The sequence below is a fragment of the Coregonus clupeaformis genome, chromosome 35 (genome assembly GCF_020615455.1).
Source record: "Coregonus clupeaformis isolate EN_2021a chromosome 35, ASM2061545v1, whole genome shotgun sequence".
NCBI classification, from domain to species: Eukaryota; Metazoa; Chordata; class Actinopteri; order Salmoniformes; family Salmonidae; genus Coregonus; species Coregonus clupeaformis.
Genome location: NC_059226.1, coordinates 28,673,836 through 28,697,257, shown reverse-complemented (window position 1 = coordinate 28,697,257; position 23,422 = coordinate 28,673,836). Strand labels below are relative to the sequence as shown.

At 40.4% G+C, this 23,422-nt stretch overlaps 1 pseudogene; it reads right to left on the bottom strand.

Moving 5' to 3' along the window:
* Window positions 1-2,366: 2,366 nt before the first annotated feature.
* Window positions 2,367-19,065, bottom strand: LOC123482552 (annotated as a pseudogene).
* Between the last annotated feature and the right edge of the window lie 4,357 nt (window positions 19,066-23,422).

The window sequence follows — 23,422 nt, the reverse complement described above, 5'->3', positions numbered from 1 at the left end:
GGTGCCCAGAACAGCTATGAGAAACCACACAGAGAAATATGTTATTTTAGTTAAGGACTCATTGTTCAGTGCAATTCTTGAAAAGTGTGTTATATTTATTACCAAACACAAACCATGAATATGGTCTGTCAATAACATTGTGTGTGATGAGTAGCAGTGAATGACTGAAAATATTAAATAATATAATTAATACAACTGTTGATAACTGCCTGTAATATAGGTGTAATAGCGATTCAATTGTCTGATTCTTTGATCCATCTCATAATTTATTCAAACCAAATGCAAATCGTGTTCATGTGGTTGAAACATTGTATGGTAACCAGCCACCAGCTGGCTTATGCAAAAGGCTGTTTCTCCTCAGCTGAAACAAGGTAGTGAGAATTAGATCATGAAAGTTTATAGGGACAGTCCCTGCAGTCCCTGTGCTACTTAACTGCTTTAACTGTCTATCTGAATCATAAGAGACGCTAAACTGGGACCCTGAAACACCCAGGTGACAGACTGGAGTTCACCAAGTGTGGTGCCACACAGCTGTGAGGGGCACAGACGGGAAGAGAGAGGGGTGGGGTGTGTGAGAGAAACAGACACAACTAATAAAAGGAGAGCAGGGCCTGTGTGAAAGAAATGGATTATCAAACATAAACCCTTAGCTATGGAATGAATGCATTAATAGTTACTTCTCATACAGTTTGACCAAAATGATGGAAAATATGCTGTTTCAGTGTAACTTAAAGCATAATAAAAGCAACCATGAATATGTTTATTCCATACTCTAAGTATGTACGATTAAATAGTCAGTTTATATTTTCAGTAAATTTGGTCAGAATCTGTGAGTATTTGGCTACTTGTACATTTTACCTCTTAAATATGACATTAAAGTTTCAATATCTCAGGCCCAGAAAGTCAGATTCTTACGAGGTAAGGTTCTCCTGCTTCAGTTTTCTCAGAGGGTCTATGTCATCAGAGAAAAGTCCTTGATGGTGCTACAGACCACAACTGTAGCTGAAAACATCTGCATTTTCATCCTTTCTGTATATTTGCATGTCTTAAAGCATAATAACTGTTTGAAAAGTAATAGTCCACTGTAGATGGAGTGCTCTGTCCATAATAAGTCTGGCACCTGAGACAGGATAGACTGGGCCTTAAGTTTAGTTAACAAGTCTCTACCTGTTCAACATTCATTGGTTCTACTTAACAGGGCAAGGGTTTTGTATCAGAATGTCAATACCTCCTATAAATAAAGCTATATGTCTGGATAATGTCACGGATTCTGCCGAGGCTGCTCCTCCTCCTTGTTCGGGCAGGCTTCGGGCGTTCGTCGTCCCGGGAGTACTAGCTGCCACCGTTGAATGTTTCTATGTTTGATTGCTTTTGTCTGTCTATTACACCTGTGTCCGTTTGTGTCTGATTACGTGTTCTATAAGTTGCCTGTTTTGTATTGGTTAGGTTGTGTGTTGTTTTTCGCCTGTCCGTAGTGCTGCGTGTTTTCTATGTTTGTTATTTTATTGTTTACGCAAAGTTTGCGTAATTGCTCGCCTCTGTTTTGTTTTGAGGCCGTTCATTGTATCTTTGCCTTGTGTTCTCACAAGTAAACTTTGTTGGACTAAGCTTCGGTGTCCTGCGCCTGACTTCCACACCACATTCACCTCAGCCTTGACAGATAACCATGATCGTTACATCTTTAATGGCAGGATAGACCACCTTTAAAGGAGGCTACAATGTATATTTATAGAGACAGGCATGTCAGAAAAATAAACATGATTGTCAATTAACAATTTGGCTAAAAACAGCACAGTAGGAATCAATCTGAAATTAGAAACATAGGACACAATAGCAGAATAATAACCAATAATGGAATGGAGAACATGCTCAAAAATGAAGATGAAAATTTGACCATTCAAATTGATAGCAGTGAAATGCTCTCCCATATGGGTCCAGAATGCAGTCAGTGTTTATACAGTACAATCCTGTCAACCCTCATGTCTATGGAGAGGTTTTTGTATTGATGTTTATCACTGTGGCCTCTCCCGTACACAGTGACTCATGCCATTACAAAAACAATGTGTTTGTAATTTTGTATTTATTAGGGATCCCCATTAGTTCCTGCCAAGGCAGCAGCTACTCTTCCTGGGGTCCAAACAAATTAAGACACTTACATTACATATAAAACAAAAGATAAAGCAGTACATCATATAGCATTATTAAACCACTACATATCTACCATACAATATGTATAATACCACCATAAAACAATATTACACTGTTCGTGTGTGTAGAGTGTGTGTGCTAGCGCTTGTGTGTCACATACAGCCACAGTATCCTCTCAGTAAAACTCACTGAAACCTCCAATGTATGTGTGCATGACATCAATTGTAGTACAGACTACTCCTATGTACAGACCTGTTTTGGAGATGTTGTTCCTCATGCTGCACCACACAGCTGTAGTTGACTTTGTTGTTCCAGTCAGTGTTGATGGCCTTCAGCAGACTGCTGGCTGAGAAGAGGCCTGACTGCTGTTGGCCTATAGTAGGGTCGGGCCCTCCACCTTCTTGTCATTCTTCTTCCAGTTGACAGTGACGTTTCGTTGTGGCGAAATGTTCAATCATACACATCAGGTACTGGGTGGTTCCAATGGGCGCCGACAGCAAAGACACTGTTGGAAGTAAGACTGAGAGGTGGGAGGTAAAAGAAATGGACGCATGTTAGTTTAACCCCTTATTGAAATAATAATTATATTAAAAAAAAAATCCAGGGTAAACACCAAGTATCTTTCTATAGCAGGTTTTCTAAACATAAATAGTTTACATCACAAACATTAAAATGAAATCTTTAGAAAAATAGAACCAACTTCAATATAATATAATGACCACATCTTACCTGGTTTATTGATTACTTCTGTCTTTCACCTCCAGGATGTTCCACAGAACATTTGAAAGTCGTTGAGGTTTTCCAGACATTCTCATCCACGCGGAGCTGACTGACTCCTGTGTAGGTTTCCCCGCTCTGGACCGCCGGGTACTGGATGAAGTCCGTCAGCGCACTCCCGCTGGCGTCTGCCCATTTGAAGTTGAGTGAGGAAGGAGAAAACCTGGTAGCGACATAACCGATGCTGTAGACGTTGTTAGTAGGGGTTCCACAGTTCATAAAAGTGAGCAGAGTAGGGGGGCTATGGTTGCTGCAAGAAAGAAAGAAAGAAAGAAAGAAAGAAAGAAAGAAAGAAAGAAGAAAGAAAGAAAGAAAGAAAGAAAGAAGAAAGAATAAAAGAAAGAAAGAAAGAAAGAAAGAAAGAAAGAAAGAAAGAAGAAGAAAGAAAGAAAGAAAGAAAGAAAGAAAGAAAGAAAGAAAGAAAGAAAGAAAGAAAGAAAGAAAGAAAGAAAGAAAGAAAGAAAGAAAGAAAGAAAGAAATAACTTTATTTGAATGTACAGAAATGACATGGTAACTACTAGGAATTACTGTGGTAAAATGTTCATTACACAGTTATAACCTAAGAACTACATGTTCATTTAATCTTGCACTATAAGGCACCATTTAGTTCTATGTCGTTGGTTGTCTTGTATTCTTTGAGATATAACTACCACTAAGTTAAAAATGATATTAGTTGTATGTACAGGATACACATGGTATGCACCGTCTAACGTAATGCTTACTTGCAGGTTCCTTCTCAACAATGCAACAACAATAAGAAATAATAAAAGACAAGAATACGAACATACAGTAACTATCTCAGTAGAATAGAATAAACATTTTAGAAAAGGTATAATACAGGAAGGCCCAATTAAGTACACATTAACTCATTGAATTGCAGACACATTTACCAGTGAAAACAACCATAAAATAAAACATGCTGTTACCTCTAGTACCAATTAATTAAAATAATTTTAATTAAAACGATTTATATGGATTATGGTGATGCCAATTAACACTCAATTCAATATAGGCTAAAATGAACTCTGCTCATATTATCATACCCTTTAATTGGTTTATGTGTTTGACTCCTACATTTTCCTTTTCATAGGGTCATTTTCGACATAAAGCAAAGCCTACATAATTAACCAATTCAACACCAATCGCAAACAGTGAAAGAAGTATGTGAGGAGATGAACAAACAATATACTGCCCTACCTAGGTGTACTACGCTAATAACAATATCCAAGTCATAATTTCAACTTTCCTCCATAAAACAATGATTAATCTACAAACTATATAAATCTAACTGCATAAAAAAAAGACAAAAAAACTATGTATTACCTGATGATACTCTGACCATTGTTCCTTTCCCCCAATAGTCAAAGTAGCTATACACAGTGTGACAAGTGCGTATGCCAAGCAATACAAAAACAACCGTCTTTACAGCAATCAGTTTCAACTAATCTTGATAACTTCATCACTAAACCAAAGTAATTTGGTTTGTAAAAAAATAATCTAAATAGATACAACATTCTAACATAGTCACACTTCGTCAACAATATATTTCCACAGTATGGATCATATTCTCTTAGACTATAATGTTTTTTCTGAGGAACGAAAGGTTTTCTATTTATAAACCTTTAGGAAACAAACTTCTGCATTATTCTACAACAGCAGAACCAAGAAATTGAGGAACTATTTGACTTTCAAGGAAATAAGCAAATTTAGGTAAACCATTTCTTTACTGGACTATGAACAGGTCTATTCAATGGCATTTTGCATCTGAAAAATGCAAAGTACAAAATATGTTCTTTCTACACACAAAATAGAATGGGACAATTAAACATTTGATAGATGTAATAAATAAAAGTTTGCTTACCTGTTGAGACTGTTACTTGTGTCCCTTTACCCCAGTAGTCAAAAGCATCACAGTACTATGTCTCCATTCATTGCCTGTACAAAAACCCTGCACCTCAATAGGCAGGTTTAAAGTCATGATACTGAATCCAACAGACATTGAAATATAATGCAATATAACAATAGGATCATACACTTGATTTCTTGAGTACAGATGTTGTGAATTCAGTTTTGTATACCTTTTAAAAACTGATGCTCAGGTCCATGTCATGCCATCACTCCATTAAAACATACTTTTAAAAATGTAAAACAATTTACAATGGGGTTATAACAATATCAGACGATCATTTGAAGAATATTGTATGGTTTCTCCCCATTGTCCCAATCCTCAGGCAGATATAATGCAGGTTTTGTCTCCAAGGTTTTTGTACAGCCTCATTTCACTGTAAACCCAAACCCCATATCACAGTGATATACCCCAGCACAAAAACACCTCCTTCACATCTCCATAGGGGATTCCATATGACTCTGTCTGCTCTCAGTCAGGTATAAGAAACATAAAACCATGGCTAAAACTATACATTGTAGCATTACTACAGATTCTTACAGTATTATATTCTCTATGAGTTGGTGGATTAATCTTCAGTGTTCATGCCATTGTCAGTTTGTGACAGTTGTTTGCAAATGTATGGATTTATGTTGCAGTATAAAATCCATTATCATGGCTATGGTCAAAATCATGTTCATGGTGAGGTTTTATTAGGTTTACATTGGTACCATAGTCGTGGAGGGTCTTTATTTGACCTGTTCAGTGTTGATGTGTCCACAGAGGATAAAAGTTTTTTTTGTATCGTGTAATATCACTGTGGCCCCCGTATAGTCACAGTGATACAAATCATAACAAAAACCACCCACCAGTACCACACCTGCTGTATGAGGATAGCAACACATTCAGATGGTTGTGGATAGGTGATAATACAAATGTCTACTATTTATTAGAATATTTTAGAATATTCTAATCGTCAGTTAACTGTTTTGTAAAGTAGTATATATTATAACATGGTTTAATTCGTCTTTATAATTAGAAAATGTTACCTAAATCCTGCAGGTACAATGCTTTATAACTGCTATAAACAAGTATGAGCCTCTCTTATAATAAGGTTTATAATGTCTTCGTTTTCAACACACTCAAAATAATTGTTATTTAGTCAGCATTAGTATGAATAGTTTAACCTTTATTAATAATTGTTATTTAGTCAGCATTTTTATTTAACCAGGTAAGCCAGTTGAGAACAAGTTCTCATTTACAACTGCGACCTGGCCAAGATAAAGAAAAGCAGTGCGATAAAAACAACAACACAGAGTTACATATGGGGTAAAACAAAACATAAAGTCAAAAATACAACAGAAAATATATATACAGTGTGTGCAAATGTAGCATGTTATGGAGGAAAGGCAATAAATAGGCCATAGTGCAAAATAATTACAATTAGTATTAACACTGGAATGATAGATGTGCAAGAGATGATGTGCAAATAGAGATACTGGGGTGCAAATGAGCAAAATAAATAACAATATGGGGATGAGGTAGTTGAGTGGGCTAATTTCAGAAGGGCTGTGTACAGGTGCAGTGATCGGTAAGGTGCTCTGACAACTGATGCTTAAAGTTAGTGAGGGGAGATAAGAGTCTCCAGCTTCAGAGATTTTTGCAGTTCGTTCCAGTCATTGGCAGCAGAGAACTGGAAGGAATGGCGGCCAAAGGAGGTGTTGGCTTTGGGGATGACCAGTGAGATATACCTGCTGGAGCGCATACTACAGGTGGGTGTTGCTATGGTGACCAATGAGCTAAGATAAGGAAGAGATTTGCCTAGCAGTAAATTATAGATGGCCTGGAGCCAGTGGGTTTGGCGACGAATATGTAGTGAAGGCCAGCCAACAAGAGTGTACAGGTCACAGTGGTGGGTAGTATATGGGGATTTGGTGGCAAAACAGATGGCACTGTGATAGAATACATCCAATTTGCTGAGTAGAGTGTTGGAGGATATTTTGTAAATGACATCGCCGAAGTCAAGGATCGGTAGGATAGTCAGTTTTACGAGGGCATGTTTGGCAGCATGAGTGAAGGAGGCTTTGTTGCAAAATAGGAAGCCGATTCTAGATCTAACTTTTGATTGGAGATGCTTAATGTGAGTCTGGAAGGAGAGTGTCTAACCAGACACCTAGGTATTTGTAGTTGTCCACATACTCTAGGTCAGACCCGTCGAGAGTAGTGATTCTAGTCGGGTGGGCGGGTGCCAGCAGCGTTCGATTGAAGAGTACTCCTGAGTGGCGCAGTGGTCTAAGGCACTGCATCGCAGTGCTAACTGTGCCACTAGAGATCCTGGTTCGAATCCAGGCTCTGTCGCAGCAGGCTGCGACCGGGAGACTCATGGGCGGCGCACAATTGGCCCAGCATCGTCCAGGGTAGGGGAGGGAATGGCCGGCAGGGATGTAGCTCAGTTGAGAGAGCATGGCGTTTGCAACGGCAGGGTTGTGGGTTCGATTCCCACGGGGGGCCAGTATAAGAAAATATATATGTATTCACTAACTGTAAGTCGCTCTGGATAAGAGCGTCTGCTAAATGACTAAAATGTAAAATGTAAGAGCATGTATTTAGTTTTACTAGTGTTTAAGAGTAGTTGGAGGCTACGGAAGGAGTGTTGCATGGCATTGAAGCTCGTTTGGAGGTTTGTTAACACAGTGTCCAATGAAGGGCCAGATGTATACAAAATGGTGTCGTCTGCGTAGAGGTGGATCTGACATTCACCATTAGCAAGAGCGACATCATTGATATACACGGAGATAAGACTCGCCCCAAGAATTGAACCCTGTGGCACCCCCATAGAGACTGCCATAGGTCCAGATAACAGGCCCTCCGATTTGACACATTGACCTCTATCTGAGAAGTAGTTGGTGAACCAGGCAAGGCAGTCATTTGAGAAACCAAGGCTATTTAGTCTGCCAATAAGAATGCGGTGGTTGACAGAGTCGAAAGCCTTGGCCAGGTCGATGAAGACGGCTGCACAGTACTGTCTATTATCGATCGCGGTTATAATAACGTTTAGGACCTTGAGCGTGGCTGAGGTGCACCCATGACCAGCTCGGAAATCGGATTGCATAGCGGAGAAGGTATGGTGGGATTCGAAATGGTCGGTGATCTGTTTGTTAACTTGGCTTTCAAAAACTTTCAAAAGGCAGGGCAGGATGGATATACAGTGGGGGAAAAAAAGTATTTAGTCAGCCACCAATTGTGCAAGTTCTCCCACTTAAAAAGATGAGAGAGGCCTGTAATTTTCATAATAGGTACACGTCAACTATGACAGACAAATTGAGAAAAGAAAATCCAGAAAATCACATTGTAGGATTTTTCATGAATTTATTTGCAAATTATGGTGGAAAATAAGTATTTGGTCACCTACAAACAAGCAAGATTTCTGGCTCTCACAGACCTGTAACTTCTTCTTTAAGAGGCTCCTCTGTTCTCCACTCGTTACCTGTATTAATGGCACCTGTTTGAACTTGTTATCAGTATAAAAGACACCTGTCCACAACCTCAAACAGTCACACTCCAAACTCCACTATGGCCAAGACCAAAGAGCTGTCAAAGGACACCAGAAACAAAATTGTAGACCTGCACCAGTCTGGGAAGACTGAATCTGCAATAGGTAAGCAGCTTGGTTTGAAGAAATCAACTGTGGGATCAATTATGAGGAAATGGAAGACATACAAGACCACTGATAATCTCCCTCAATCTGGGGCTCCACGCAAGATCTCACCCCGTGGGGTCAAAATGATCACAAGAACGGTGAGCATAAATCCCAGAACCACACGGGGGACCTAGTGAATGACCTGCAGAGAGCTGGGACCAAAGTAACAAAGCCTACCATCAGTAACACACTACGCCGCCAGGGACTCAAATCCTGCAGTGCCAGACGTGTCCCCCTGCTTAAGCCAGTACATGTCCAGGCCCGTCTGAAGTTTGCTAGAGTGCATTTGGATGATCCAGAAGAGGATTGGGAGAATGTCATGTGGTCAGATGAAACCAAAATGGAACTTTTTGGTAAAAACTCAACTCGTCGTGTTTGGAGGACAAAGAATAATGAGTTGCATCCAAATAACACCATACCTACTGTGAAGCATGGGGGTGGAAACATCATGCTTTGGGGCTGTTTTTCTGCAAAGGGACCAGGACGACTGATCCGTGTAAAGGAAAGAATGAATGGGGCCATGTATCGTGAGATTTTGAGTGAAAACCTCCTTCCATCAGCAAGGGCATTGAAGATGAAACGTGGCTGGGTCTTTCAGCATGACAATGATCCCAAACACACCGCCCGGGCAACGAAGGAGTGGCTTCGTAAGAAGCATTTCAAGGTCCTGGAGTGGCCTAGCCAGTCTCCAGATCTCAACCCCATAGAAAATCTTTGGAGGGAGTTGAAAGTCTGTGTTGCCCAGCGACAGCCCCAAAACATCACTGCTCTAGAGGAGATCTGCATGGAGGAATGGGCCAAAATACCAACAACAGTGTGTGAAAACCTTGTGAAGACTTACAGAAAACGTTTGACCTGTGTCATTGCCAACAAAGGGTATATAACAAAGTATTGAGAAACTTTTGTTATTGACCAAATACTTATTTTCCACCATAATTTGCAAATAAATTCATTAAAAATCCTACAATGTGATTTTCTGGAGAAAAAAATCTCATTTTGTCTGTCATAGTTGACGTGTACCTATGATGAAAATTACAGGCCTCTCTCATCTTTTTTAAGTGGGAGAACTTGCACAATTGGTGGCTGACTAAATACTTTTTTCCCCACTGTAGGTCTGTAACAGTTTGGATCTAGAGTGTCACCCCCTTTGAAGAGGGGGGATGACCGCGGCAGCTTTCCAATCTCTGGGGATCTCAGACGTTACGAAAGAGAGGTTGAACAGGCTAGTAATAGGGGTTGCGACAATTTCGGTGGCTATTTTTAGAAAGAAAGGGTCCAGATTGTCTAGCCCAGATGATTTGTAGGGTCCAGATTTTGCTGCTCTTTCAGAACATCAGCTGTCTTATGAATGGTTTAACGTTTATTAATAATTGTTATTTATTCAGCATTAGTATGAATGGTTTAACCTTTAATAATAGTTGTTATTTAGTCAGCATCATTATGAATGGTTTAACCTTCAATAATTGTACTGTTGTCAGCATCATTATGAGTTGTTTAACCTTTAATAGTTGTTATGTAGTCAGCAGCATTATGAATGGTTGAACCTTTAATATTTGTTATTTAGTCAACATCATTATGAATGGTTTAACCTTTAATAGTTATTATTTAGTCAGCATCATTATGAATGGTTGAACCTTTAATAGTTATTATTTAGTCAGCATCATTATGAATGGTTTAACATTTAATTGTTGTTATTCAGTCAGCATCATTATGAATAGTTTAACCTTTAATAGTTGTTATTCAGTCAGCATCATTATGAATGGTTTAACCTTTCTGTTTAATACTAGCTCCAGCTCCTTTGGTGCAATTGGATGTTCATAATTTCTATCACTAAAATAACTAATAACAAAAAAAAATAGTATCACTTTTCTTTTTTTTAATCTGCTTATAACCTGCTTATAAACATTCAACCGTTTTGAACTTACACGTACAAGTATGTTATTCATGATTTAATTATGACTGCATATAGATGTACTATTTATGTATAAAGCTTTTCAGACAGTTTATCTCACATTCCCAGGAAGTGTCCATTTTGACTGTGACAATATGAACTGGGTAATCCTTAAGGAACGATGGTTACATGCGACAAACATTTTGTTTTTTTTGTACAGGTCATGCTTTGCTTCACACCACTCTGTGTCATTATATCTGACACAGTAATACACAGCTGTGTCTTCAGTTTGAATTCTCTGCCCTTTTAAAGTCACTATGTTGTTGGAACCATCTTTGGAGATGCTGAACCTGCTTTTCAAACAATCTTTGCAGTTTCCATCTGAACCATTCCATAGCTTAATCTACAGGATGTCTAATCCAGTCTTTGGTATAGCTGTCATCACTGATAGAACAGCCAGAGATCTCACAGGTGATACTCAAAGATTCTCTGGGCGTTACAACCATTTAGCTTGGCTGGGTGAGATCTGGGTCAACAATACCTTGCACACCTGTGGGGGGAGGGGGGAATCTAGATGTTTGGAAATGGTCTAACATTAGATACATGATAAATTGATACAGTTTGATTATGTTATAGTAATATTTCTTCAAGAAATAGCATCCTATGTTTTGCATTAAATCACCTAATGCCTGAAAGGGAGCTGCCCGCAGCAGCAACAGCAGCAGATATGGAGGGAACATGGTTTGTGAGGAAGCTGAACTGATACTTATTCACTCCATCTGAGTGAACGAGAGAGGGACTCCTTTTTATATAAAAACAGGGGAATTGCTTTGAATCAAAGTCTGAGATTTAGGATTAAAGGAGAAGTACAGTTATATAAAATACTAATATCACAGTGACATGTTGAGGAGAACAGTTATTTATCATAATAATACAATTATCTGTTATAGGATGCATTGACTTGCATTATGAATGGTTCTGTTCTGCTCATTGTTTACAGTATGTTATTATTATCATTATCATTGATGCTTTGAGAACTGCACAGAAGGCACAGATGGTGAGAATCTAACTATTGGTGTCCCCCAAAGATATTGTCACGATCGTCTAAGGAGGAGGACCAATGCGCAGCGTTGAAGGTGAACATATTTATTTAGAGAATGATCACACGATCAAAACAACAGACGATAACGTGATGTCTACGGATTAACACAAACCAAATAAGAACAAGAAATCACAAACAATGAATGCCTAACGGCTACCTAAGTATGACTCCCAATCAGAGACAACGAGCTACAGCCCTCTCTGATTGGGAGCCACCCTGACCAACATAGATCTACAACGACTAGAACATAAACAAATGAACACCCTGGCTCAACATACGAGAGTCCCCAGAGCCAGGCGTGACAGTACCCCCAAAGCGCGGACTCCGACCGCGCCAACCAAACACAACAGGGGAGGGACCGGGTGGGCACTCCGCCTCGGCGGCGGATCCGGCTCCGGACATGACCCCCCACTCCTTCTCCAAACCCCCAAAGTACCCCTGGTCCGGTCTGGCCCTGCTGACCGGAGCTGGACTGCACACTGGTGGAGCGGATAGCTTCAGCTCCGTAGTGGAGCAGTTGACCGGGACCTTACCAGGCACGGTGACCCAGGCACGGGTTGTGCTGGACTGACGACGCGCACCCCTGGCTTGGTGCGTGGAGGTGGAACGGGCCTTACCAGGCTGGACGACGCACACCGTAGGCTTGGTGCGTGGAGCAGGGACAGGCCGGACTGGGCTGACGAAGCACACCACTGACTTGGTGCGGGAGCAGGAACGGGCCGAGCCGGCTGATGAAGCGCACCACTGACTTGGTGCGGGGAGCAGGAACGGGCCGAGCCGGGCTGACGAAGCGCCACCACTGACTTGGTGCGGGGAGCAGAAAACGGGCCGAGCCGGGCTGTAGCGCACCACTGACTTGGTGCGGGGAGCAGGAACGGGCCGAGCCGGGCTGACGAGCGCACCACTGACTTGGTGCGGGAGCAGGAAACGGGCCGAGCCGGGCTGTGAGCGCACCACTGACTTGGTGCGGGGCAGGAACGGGCCGAGCCGGGCTGACGGGCGCACCACTGACTTGGTGCGGGGAGCAGGAACGGGCCGAGCCGGGCTGACTGAGCGCACCACTGACTTGGTGCGGGGTGCAGGAACGGGCCGAGCCGGGCTGACGGGACGCACCACTGACTTGGTGCGGGGAGCAGGAACGGGCCGAGCAGGGCTGACTGAGCGCACCACTGACTTGGTGCGGGGAGCAGGAACGGGCCGAGCCGTACTGGGGACACACACCACTGGCCCTACACCGGGATCTGGAACGGGCCGGACCGGACTGGTAACACACACCAGTACCTCTCGCCGTGCCTCTACACCTTCCATCCCCTCTTCGACCAGTGGCCCCCGTAACCTGGCGGCCTCCTCTGCCAACCCGCTGGACCGCTCTATCGCAGCCTCCTGCTGCCCCCGACGTCGTGAGCCCCCCTAAAAAATTTCTGGGGGTCTCTCTTCCCCGTGGACCAGGCCTCTATCGTTCTCGCCCAACTCTCGCTCTCCTGCTTCCAACTCCAGCCATTCTGCTCCTCCTTTGGCTTGACACAGTCGAGACTCTTCCTCCATTGTTCCCAAGTCCACCCTCTCTGCTCCTCACTAGGCTTGACCCAGTCGAGGTTGCCACGGAGATCTGCTAACGATTCCCCTGGCGATGGCTCCTGGACACGCTGCTTGGTCCAGTTTTGGTGGTTTCTTCTGTCACGATCGTCTAAGGAGGAGGACCAATGCGCAGCGTTGAAGGTGAACATATTTATTTAGAGAATGATCACACGATCAAAACAACAGACGATAACGTGATGTCTACGGTTTAACACAAACCAAATAAGAACAAGAAACCACAAACAATGAATGCCTAACGGCTACCTAAGTATGACTCCCAATCAGAGACAACGAGCTACAGCCCTCTCTGATTGGGAGCCACCCTGGCCAACATAGATCTACAACGACTAGAACACAAACAAATGAACACCCTGGCTCAACATACGAGAGTCCCCAGAGCCAGGGCGTGACAGATATAATATATACAAGGCCCATTACTGTTTTTAGTTAACAGATAAAGTGTGCTACCACAATTATGCTTCTATATTTCATTATGCTTAGTGAGGACATTAATCCCTACCAGTAAATCAAACTCTGAATTGGATTATGCTGATATTCCGCTGAATGTAAATAAGATGTCATCAAGAAGATATATGTGTACTGACTAACAGCACATGGCCAGAGGAGTGGATTAAGCTGCATTGAGCTTGATGAGGAATGGAATGCTTTCAATAAACTTGGAATTTATGCTGGATCCTTAGTTTGTCTGTCTCACATCACATTTGACTCTGCCAGTGAGAGATGTGCTTGATCAGTTTTTGTACAGTGCTGCAGCCTCCTGTGTCACTGTGTCTCTGGCACAATAGTAAACAGCAGAGTCTTCAGTCTTCAGACTGTTCATCTGGAGATACACCTGCTGTTTGCTGTTGTCTCTGGAGATGGTGAACCGATTCTTAACAGACTGGGAGTAGGAGATAGTACTACCACTTGGAGCGGAAATATAAGCAACCCACTCCAGTCCTTTCCCAGGAGCCTGTCTGATCCAGCCAATGGCAGCGTTATCGTTTGAGATTCCATCATATGTACAGGTCAGTTGGTGTGATTCTTCTGTCTTTTTAACCACAGGTCCAGACTCAGTCAGCGTCTGACCATGAATACCTGTTGATAAAAAGAGAGCATTTAAAACGTGAAGAAAAGCTTTTAAGGACACACAACCATCTGTTGAAAGTAAAAACAAAGTGTTTACCTGACAGTCCTATAATCAGTAGCAGTAGCCCTATTATGTAATCTTTGTTAAAGATGTTAGACTATTGTCAATGTCTATCACTCAGTCTACTAGTCAGAGCTTCAGTCCCTCTCCTCTACTCTGCAGTGAGATAAGTAGTGATGGAAGAGCTCAGAGTTTTGCATTGACTCCTCCTCACAGGGTGGGAAGATCACACAGAGATTAAATAGGGAACTCAGAGATGGGGAACAGATTCATATGTTCTGAATACTTTGTTAATTACTTGTTTGTGTGACAAGAAGAAAGCTTGACCAGACTGGGCAAGAGATTGTTTGATTGTGTAGTTTGAATGTTAGAGGCTGGAGTCTTTTATTGTCTAGTGCTTTGTGATATTGTTGATGTATTATTTACAGTAATGATACTCAGTACTATTCTAGTGTGACACAAAGAGAGGAAGTAGTACTCCAGCGTGCCATGTTGTTAGGTGGGGTGTGGGTTTCTGTACAGCTGCTTCACCAGCTCCAGTCAGTGTGTCTGTCGAGCACAATAATAAACAGCAGAGTCCTCTGATCTCAGACTCTTGGCCTCTAAGAACTGTGAGCTTGTGGAAACGTCCTCAGTCAGGGGTGAATTGGCCTTTCAGGGAGTCTGAGTAGACTGGAGCATCTGTTGAACCAGAGTTAACTCTCCCAATCCACTCCAGTACTTTGCCTGGTTTCTGCCTTATCCATTGCATGTAGAAGCTTGTCATATCAAACCCAGAGATTTTACAGGACAATTTAACAGTGTCTCCAGGTCTTTTCACCTGAGAAGGTGACTGATCCATCTCATCACAGAAAACACCTGCAAAACAAAAATTTTGACTCTCAGTTGAAGATCTGGTATTAACAGACATTTTGAGTTTAACCATGATACTCACACATTCTTCAGTCACTATGTAATGCTTTACTTACTGTGTATGGACATCACCATGACAACTAAACTCCAGACAGTCATAAGCTCCATTGTTCAGTGTTAGTTAGTACAGGACTTGTAATGTTGTAATGTCAGTCCAAGCAGCCTACAATGAGACGGCCAGATCTGTGTCTGATTATAAAGGGATGAATGGGAGGGAGACTTTGCATAGACCGTCCTCTAGAGGCTTAAATATCCTGACAGGGAGAGATCTGCTCTATTCGTTGATTCTCTCCTCCCTGTCCTTTGCTCTGCTCTCTGTAGTTCAGATTTTACTAATGAGACGTGTTGACTACATATAATGGCTTTAGTATGATGTGCTGACTATATATAATGGCTTTAGCATGATGTGTTGACTATATGTAATGGCTTTAGTATGATGTGTTGACTATATATAATGGCTTTAGTATGATGTGTTGACTATATATAATGGCTTTAGTATGATGTGTTGACTATATATAATGGCTTTAGTATGATGTGTTGACTATAAATAATGGCTTTAGTATGATGTGTTGACTATATATAATGGCTTTAGTATGATGTGTTGACTATATATAATCGCTTTAGTTTGATGTGTTGACTATATATAATAGCTTTAGTATGATGTGTTGACTATATATAATGGCTTTAGTATGATGTGTTGACTATATATAATGGCTTTAGTATGATGTGTTGACTATATATAATGGCTTTAGTATGATGTGTTGACTATATATAATGGCTTTAGTATGATGTGTTGACTATATATAATGGCTTTAGTATGATGTGTTGACTATATGTAATGGCTTTAGTATGATGTGTTGACTATATATAATGGCTTTAGTATGATGTGTTGACTATATATAATGGCTTTAGTATGATGTGTTGACTATATATAATGGCTTTAGTATGATGTGTTGACTATAAATAATGGCTTTAGTATGATGTGTTGACTATATATAATGGCTTTAGTATGATGTGTTGACTATATATAATCGCTTTAGTTTGATGTGTTGACTATATATAATAGCTTTAGTATGATGTGTTGACTATATATAATGGCTTTAGTATGATGTGTTGACTATATATAATGGCTTTAGTATGATGTGTTGACTATATATAATGGCTTTAGTATGATGTGTTGACTATATATAATAGCTTTAGTATGATGTGTTGACTATATATAATGGCTTTAGTATGATGTGTTGACTATATATAATGGCTTTAGTATGATGTGTTGACTATATATAATGGCTTTAGTATGATGTGTTGACTATATATAATGGCTTTAGTATGATGTGTTGACTATATATAATGGCTTTAGTATGATGTGTTGACTATATTGTGTTGAAGTCGGAAGTTTACATACACTTAGGTTGGAGTCATTAAAACTTGTTTTTCAACCACTCCACACATTTCTTGTTAACAAACTATAGTTTTGGCAAATCGGTTAGGACATCTACTTTGTGCATGACACAAGTAATTTTTCCAACAATTGTTTACAGACAGATTATTTCACTTATAATTCACTATATCACAATTCCAGTGGTTCAGAAGTTTACATGCACTAAGTTTACTGTGACTTTAAACAGCTTGGAAAATTCCAGAAAATTATGTCATGGCTTTAGAAGCTTCTGATAAGCTAATTGACATCCTTTGAGTAAATTGGAGGTGTACCCGTGGATGTATTTCAAGGCCTACCTTCAAACTCGGTGCCTCTTTGCTTGACATCTTGGGAAAATCAAAAGAAATCAGCCAAGTCCTCAGAAAAAAAATTGTAGACCTCCACAAGTCTGGTTCATCCTTGGGAGCAATTTCCAAACGCCTGAAGGTGCCACGTTCATCTGTACAAACAATAGTACGCAAGTATAAATACCATGGGACCACGCAGCCGCCATATCGCTCAGGAAGGAGACACGTTCTGTCTCCTAGAGATTAACGTACTTTGGTGCGAATGTGCAAATCAATCCCAGAACAATAGCAAAGGACCTTGCGAAAATGCTGGAGGAAACAGGTACAAAAGTATCTATATCAACAGTAAAACGAATCCTATATCGACATAACCTGAAAGGCCGCTCAGCAAGGAAGAAGCCACTGCACCCAAACCGCAATAAAAAAGCCAGACTACGGTTTGCAACTGCACATGGGGACAAATATCATACATTTTGGAGAAATGTCCTCTGGTCTAATGAAACAAAAATAGAACTATTTGGCCATAATGACCATCGTTATGTTTGGAGGAAAAAGGGGGTCACTTGCAAGCCGAAGAACACCATCCCAAAAGTGAAGCACAGTGGTGGCAGCATTATGCTGTGGAGGTGCTTTGCTGCAGGAGGGTCTGGTGCACTTCACAAAATAGATGGCATCATGAGGAAGGAAAATTATGTGGATATATTGAAACAACATCTCAAGACATCAGTCAGGAAGTTAAAGCTTGGTCGCAAATGGGTCTTCCAAATGGACAATGACCCCAAGCATACTTCCAAAGTTGTGGGAAAATGGCTTAAGGACAACAAAGTCAAGGTATTTGAGTGGCCATCACAAAGTCCTGACCTCAATCCTATAGAACATTTGTGGGCAGAACTGAACAAGCGTGTGCGAGCAAGGAGGCCTACAAACCTGACTCAGTTACACCAGCTCTGTCAGGAGAAATGGGCCAAAATTCACCCAACTTATTGTGGGAAGCTTGTGGAAGGCTACCTGAAACATTTGATCCAAGTTAAACAATTTAAAGACAATGCTACCAAATACTAATTGAGTGTATATACATTTCTGACCCACCGGGAATGTGATGAAATAAATAAAAGCTGAAATAAATCATTCTCTCTACTATTATTCTGACATTTCACCACTTAAAATAAAGTGGTGATCCTAACTGACCTAAGACAGTGAATTTTTACTAGGATTAAATGTCAGGAATTGTGAAAAACTGAGTTTAAATGTATTTGGCTAAGGTGTATGTAAACTTCCGACTTCAACTATATAATGGCTTTAGTATGATGTGTTGACTATATATAATAGCTTTAGTATGATGTTTTGACTATATATAATGGCTTTAGTATAATGTGTTGACTATATATAATGGCTTTAGTATAATGTGTTGACTATATATTATGGCTGTAGTATGATGTGTTGACTATATATAATGGCTTTAGTATGATGTGTTGACTATATATAATGGCTTTGGTAGGATGTGTTGACTATATATAATGGCTTTAGTAGGATGTGTTGACTATATATAATGGCTTTAGTAGGATGTGTTGACTATAAATAATGGCTTTAGTATGATATGTTGAAGATCAACAACACGGGAACACAACGTTCAGCATTTTTATTTGGGTTTACATTTCTTTAAAGCTATTAATGATGTATTGTTTTAACGATTTTTGTAAGGTTAATTTATCAAATTATAATTTAACCGTTTTTGAGAATGAGCATTAATCTGAAATATCTTGATATCTTGGTGTTGTGCTTGCACCATTCTCCAATGGGTACATGGGTATTTATACAGGTCTGGTGCTGGTTTGTATCACTGTGGAGGGTAGCGAGCACAGTAATACACAGCTGTTTCTTCAGGTTGCAGGCTCTGCCCTTGAAAGACACACAGAGTTGCTGGAGGCATCTCTTGAAATACTGAACTTGTTTTTCAGTGCATAATTTTTGTAGATATCTCCATTATACATGTATGGGAGATCCACTCCATTGCTTTCTATGGGGAAAAACATAATTAGTCATATGGTAATTAGTATGAGTGTTAAGGCTAATGTTAAAAATATATTTTCTTAGTATATTTTATTGATCATCAACCCATTCCTTCCCCCAAATCCCAAGAGACTCACAGGAGGCAGCAGCCAGCAGGAGCAGCAGCAGAGATGTAGGGAACATGGTTTGTGCTGAAACTGAACTGTTGGGAGCTCTTCTCTACTCCAACTGACTCTGAGACAGACAGTCACTTTTTATTCAGAGAGAGAGTGGTGTGTTAGGCTCCTTTGCATATAGAGTTGGTATAAAAGGATAAGACTGTTATTAACTGTGTTGACCTGCATTATGAACAGTCAAAATGAAATACAAAATGTAGTCAACTTTGGATTATCAATTTATTTACAGTACAGTATTTATTACTATTATCACTTCCATTGTTTCAGTCATCACAGAACAGCTCTAAATCAGAACATAATAATTACATTTTGGGAATTTCTCAAGGATCTATCCTTGGTCCATCACTGATTTTAGTTTACATTAATTACTTTCATCTGGTATCTAAAAGTGTATTTGAAGAGTTTCATTCCAAAACGTTCAAAAATGTTGGTAAATTAGCTTTTATTGTTTAAAGAAATTATGAAAGAGATAGTGTGTTGTTCAATGACATACATGTTTTTGTTTCATATCTAGCACTTGATGGTTTCATTTCAGAAAGACAAGTAATCATGTTTTTTTGCAAAATGCTGTATATACTCTCAGATAAATAAGTAGTACTGCTAGTTTTTACACAGTCAAATTAAACAAATAACTACATTTTTAATAAATCACTGTAGAGAAACAAGAAGAAACCCACAGACTGCTCTTGCTAGTATCACTGCTCTTTATTCAGCTTCACGTATCGGCCTCAAGGCCTTCCTCAGAGCTTTTGTGAGTGTTTTTAATCTGCACCCTTGTGTAGACATTGCTTTACAAACATCCGTTCAATGCATCGAATGGGGTTGGATTCGAGGGAAAATGATTACCAAATATAACAATGTGCATTTCATAGGTATTCTAATAAAGTGTGTACATAAAACGTATTAAACACGTCTGTAAAACCACAATGAGGACGTTACATATCAAGTAAGTTTTCATAAATCATTGGGTAGAGAGCAAGAAAAAACGTCAGAGTAGGCTGAAGTGGTGGCATTAGTTCATGTTCACATTTACAACATAATATGCATGTGCATCATTAAATGTCATATTTTTGGTCATTAAAATGTACTGCGACTGGATCATCCCTGTTGTTTCTCCTGATTGAACTTTTATGTTCACTAATTCTCTGTTTGAGAGAACGAGAGGTTTTACCAGCATAACACAGCCCACGTGGACATTTAATCATGTAGATTACATGGGTGGTGGAGCACGTAATAATGTCATTTATTTGGAACCGTTTTCCTGTATGTGGGTGGCAGAAATATTTGCACTTAATCATAATGCAGCGCTGTGCACAGCCTCTGCATTTATAGCTACTGTTAAGAAGAGGGCGGAAAATAACATGGCTCATTTTATTTTGTGGCTGGCAGTTGGCATGGACCAATTTGTCACGTAAATTGCGACCTCTCCTATATACAATAAGTGGTGGGTCTTTAAATTCAGCTGGCAAAGCTGGGTCTGATGATAAAACATGCCAGTGTTTCTTGGCAGCGTCTCCCACTTTGCGCGAGTTCAATGCATATGTGGTGGTGAACAATACAAAGTGTTCTTTCGCTCTAGTGCAGGGGTGTCAAACTCATTTTAGCTCAGGGGGCCACATGGAGAAAATCTATTCCCAAGTGGGCCGGACCGTAAAATCATGGTATATATAACTTAAAAACAACAACTTCAGATTGTTTTTCTTTGTTTTAATACTATCAACATAAAACATAAAGCTGGAGCCTGAGGACAGTGTGTCCAAAATAGTACAAGCACAACATCACTATTAATCATAAAACACCTCAAGTTTATTTGAAAATTCTAAAGAAAAAGAACACACAAACACACAATGCCTCAGTGATTCACATAACTGTTTCCAGATCACAGAACTATATCAGGGTGTCATTTCTCAGGCAGAAATGTAGATACAAATAATGAAATCCTGTTCCCCAAACAAGTGCAAGAACCACAGAGTCAAGAATAGGTTAAATATACAAATAAAATAAAATCAATTAAAAACAATAGCACATCAACATAAAAACATGTAAACATAAAGCTGGAGCCTGAGGACAGTGTGTCCAAAAGCACAACATCACTATTAATCATAAAACACCTCAAGCTATTTGAAATTCTGAGGACAAACAACACACAAACACACAATGCCTCAGATGTTCACAGAAGTATATCACAGATCACAGAACTATATCAGGGTGTCTCATGCAGCACTTTAAGTGGGGTTGCATAGTTTATTTGACTCCTGATACCTGGCATCTTTTAGCTTTCACCAGCGCATCAATATCAGGCATCACATCCTGAGTGGCAGCCAACTTCAGGATGTGATTCAAGTGCTTGTGCGTGAGCCTTGAGCGCAGCTTTGTTTTATTTATGCTCATTACAGAGAACTTGCTCACAAAGATATGTGGTTCCAAACATGCACAACCGTTTTGCAGCGAGGGCTGTCAAGTTGGGGTAACCTGGCAAGAGATTCTGATAAAATGTGTCCAAGCCAGCTGCGGCAAATTTGCCCTTCAAATCCGTGTCACACTGCAAGTATATTATTTCAAGTTGGATGCTGACGGGCAGATCAGAGGGATTCACGGTTAATGGCAAACAAAAAAGCGTTGAAGTCTTTCTCCAGTTCACCAAAAATCTGAAAGCGTTGATCAAACTCCCTTAACAGTCCAGTTATTTTATCTTTGAACACTTCATGTCTGCCACATGTTGGGTCGCGCACACATTTTTCAGACAGGGGAAGTGAGCTGCATCACCAACGGCGAAGTTACGTCTCCCACAATGACAGCTTCAACTTGAAAGAACGTATGCTGTCATAATACTGCGTGGCAACTTTGTTGCACCCTTGCAGCTGTTTGTTCAAGTTATTCAGGTGCTCTGTAACATCCACCATAAATGCAAGGTCCTGCATCCATTCTACGGAATGAAATTCTAACACTGGTTTGCCCTTTTCTTCCATGAACTGTTCAATTTCTTCTCGTAAATCAAAGAAACGCCTCAGCACAGCACCTTCGGCTTAGCCATCTTACCTCAGTGTGGTATGGCAGGCCATTGATGTGGTCTTTCTCTCTGAGAAGGCTGTCAAACTGACGTTGATTCAGGCTTCTGGATCGGATGAAATTAACAGTTTGGATAATATAATAATAATAATATAATAATAATATAATATAATAATATAATAATAATATAATAAAAATAATAACCACCTTCATGATGTTATCCATCTTTAATGACTTGCAACACAAAGCCTCCTGGTGCAAAAATACAGTAAAAAATCAAAATCACGTCCCTCCATTTGCAGATTGCACTTTCTCTCTGAACTTTGTCACAACGCCTGCTTTTTTCCCCGATCATTGAGGGCTCACCATCTGTAGCCAGGCTGACAGCGCGGGACCAGTCCACTCCGACCCTGTCCAGCGGCAGGCGGCGAGTGCAGTGAAAATATCAGCTGCTGTCGTTGTATCTGTCATCGGCACCAACTCCACGAACTCCTCGGTGACGGTCAATGTGTCATCAACTCTGAGGATGAAAATGGCCAGTTGTGCAACATCTGTAATGTCCGTGCTTTCATCAATTGCAACGGAAAACGCAATAAATTGCTACTTTTGCTTCAACTGGCTGTCCAAATCCACTGAAAGATCGGAAATCCTGTCTGCAACTGTGTTTCTTGTCAGGCTGATATTTGCAAAAGCCTGGTGCTTTTCAGGGCACACAATCTCCGCTGCATTCATCATGCATGTTTTTACAAATTCACCCTCACTAAATGGTTTTGAAGCCACTGCGATTTCATTAGCAATGAGGTAGCTAGCTTTCACTGCAGCGTCACTGATGTCTCGGCTGTGAGTAAACACAGACTGCTGTTTCTTCAGACCCGCCAACAGTTCATTCACCTTCTCTCTTCTCCGCTGTCCTTGAAAGTTGTCATATTTGTCGGCATGAAGACTCACATAGTGGCGACGAAGGTTATATTCTTTCAGCACTGCAACATGCTGTGAACACACCAAACATACAGCTTTCCCATTCAATTCCGTGAATAAATAGAAGGATGACAATTTTTCTTGGAACACTCTGCACTCTGCGTCCACTTTTCTCTTTTTTGACAGAGACATATTGGGGCAATGAGGGTGCCAAAGCACATAATGTTAAAAAGTAGAAGCCGTAATAAATATCGCGGGCAAAACAAAGTAGCTCATCCGGACTGGCTGCCCCCGGTATAAACAGTTTGCTTGCTTAACACAATTGCTATTGCGCCATCCAGTGGACACAATTGGAACAGCAGTTTATTTTATTGAAAAATTGCAGCTCATTTTTATACTTTACAAAATCATCTCGCGGGCCGGATTAAACCCGTTTG